We start from the raw sequence: 2,794 nt of genomic DNA, 5'->3' as shown, positions 1-2,794 counted from the left end.
GAGACAAAGCCAAGAGGTAGCCATGATGATACAGGTGCTTTATAAAACCTCAGCTAATGAGGGGGTTTGGTCTGGGTGGAGCTAATTTGGTCTAGTTAAGGTGCGTTCAAGAACCAACAAGGTGCAAAGCTTACTGCACACTCCACTACATAACGTTACTACAATGTGCTGATTGACAAGTAGCGAATGACACTAATGGCAGTTTAATGAAGCATCGGGAAACAGACCATATCAGACCCAGGCACCCGAGTCATGACAGTGTCCATCCATAACGTCAGCTACATCTCGGTGTTTGTGCCGAAAATCTCCTCCCTTTCCGAATTTCTCCCCCCATTCGCGCTTAGCTGTCTTTACAGTCAGCTAGATTAACCCAACAAAAGGTGCAAAGTGAAGGGGTAGAATTCCGGGTAGCTGCGAGATGCTCTGTTGCTGCACAACGGCCATCGAACGTCCTTGCCGTCCCGGAGATTCCCCCAGCAATCCCCACCCACATCTCTTAATACATCCATGACCCACACCGGTCTATCATTCTCCTTGAGTGATGTTACAACAAACCCTGTTCACGCCGGTGTTGAAAACATCCAAAAGGTGACAATGACTTGTGATAGTGTGGTTAGCTGCTGGCTAATGTTAGCATGCTGTCTCACTAGCTAACTGATCAGCTACCGATACAAATCGAATCAAGAAAAACTTAATTATGTTAGAGAAACTGCAGCTATTTCATTAGAATGACATTAATAAATGTTACTAAACGTAACATGAATAAAGTTGAATGGATAAATTCGTCCATGAACAGATGTATTTTAATCGGCGATGGTGTTTAACAATAAAAACTACAACTCCCACAATTTCACGCAACTTCCCAACATCATCATAAGTCCATGTTTACCATCCATTGTTTTGAGACCCCTAGTGGCAGAACGTTATACATATTGTACATTTAATTCAAACCCTCGAATGTAATATTGCGATTATACAACAACGGTAACCAGTGTATCTTTTGGTCATTCGATTTTCATTTTATAAACAGTGATTAAAAACCAAAAAACGAATGGTTGTTTGATTTTCGTTTTAAAATACTAAATTTGAAATTGAAATACAAGGCGTTTTTTTCCTTTTCATGGTCAAAAGGGGATGAGAGATATTTAAAAAAATATGCTTTGATATTCATTTTCTATTTCATATAACAAAAAATAAAATCCCTCGAAAATAGAAACGAAAAAAGGCCTGTTTTTTTATATTCAGAGACCGGATGTTGTCATTTCCAATGCAACAGCACCAGTGTACCAGTGTTGCTTTCAGCACAGGCAAAAATGGCTTTGGAACCTTACTCTGATCATGATGCTTGAGTGGACTTTTATTTAAAAATGTCACATTTATTTATTTCCCTCTACCTGCCTCCCTCCGACTCTTCGTCTCTTAGTACCGGCATTATGCAACATGTCTCCACACAAATGGCAACAGAAACTCTTTCAACTGATCTAGCCTCATAAAAGTCTCCTCTATAACATATAAAAAGTCCTACAAAATCCAAGTGGTGGAAAGTATTGAAAAATACTGAAATCAGTTTCCCATTGCAGCCTATGTTAAAGAGACACTACAGGGAAATATTTTAACTAACAGATATCTCCATTGAACTTCCCCATTTGATATTTACATTAAGACAAAAATCTCTTGTATTACAAGTATTCTGAACGTGTATTTTTAATTATGCAAATTACTGAGGCATTGTCTAATTAAATGTCCTAATTTGCATAAATAATGGTGTTTCAGTATTGTTTTACTTGGACTTGAACTTATATGTTATAGAGGAGACTTTTATGAGTAATGACCATTTGTCAGATTTTCTGTTGCAATTTGTGGGAAATTCACTCCTTTTTTTCCTCACAAAATGCTTGTAGCCTACTATCTCCACCTGCTGAGAGACAACTTTGCTGCGAAAAGAGTCAATATCAGCTCAGGAAATAATAGTACCCCCCTGGGGTCAGCTAATAATACTAAAAAAATACTAAACCGTGCGCACAGAATAAAAATTCATTCCCTCGGTTTCATAAACGTGAGCAAAGTTAGAAAGATATTCACGGATTCCAACTTCCGGGATAAATTACTCTATAGCGAAATATTATTAAATCACATACGGCGCATCTTTTCTAACGTAGTAAGGTTAACAAGGAGCTACAAACTAATTTTCATCAAAATGAGCCCCCTGCTGGTTGTACCACAGCACTTACCTTTCAAAAATAAGCATTATATAATTTTGGGGAATATTTTTTTTGCCAAAAACATCTAATATTTTAATAATAAAAAAAGAGTGAGTCTCTAATTACCTCACAGATAATTAGTATTCTGTTGGTTTTACAACAGCACTTACTTTTTAAAAATAGCCATATGCATAATTTTGGGGAATATATTTTGCTAAAAAAATGTAATGGGAGTCATAGCAAAAAAATATTTCCCAATATGATCCATATGCCTATGCATATGTAGACTTTCTGTTCAAGGCTGTAACGTTACTGTTACATTAACATTACTGTTACCACGCCAAGGTCTGATCCCAGCAAACTTTCTGTTGCTGCCATTGAGTTTACTGATCTGGCAGAGAGTCATAGGCGGTTCCGGATCAGATCATGGGGATCAGACCTCTGGTGCTGGGTCTATATTAGCTGCTGCCGTTTTCTTGGATCTTTGACTTTGAGAAACGGCTCCTATGCTTATATATATGTCAATGCTGCTATGTAAGTTCGAACTTTGACCTGTGGAGGGCAGTAATACGCTTAGCAGCGTCTACACTGCC

The sequence above is a fragment of the Perca fluviatilis genome, chromosome 24 (assembly GCF_010015445.1).
Source record: "Perca fluviatilis chromosome 24, GENO_Pfluv_1.0, whole genome shotgun sequence".
Classification (NCBI taxonomy): domain Eukaryota; kingdom Metazoa; phylum Chordata; class Actinopteri; order Perciformes; family Percidae; genus Perca; species Perca fluviatilis.
The sequence above is the reverse complement of the archived record's forward strand: the minus strand, read 5'-3'. Positions refer to the sequence as shown.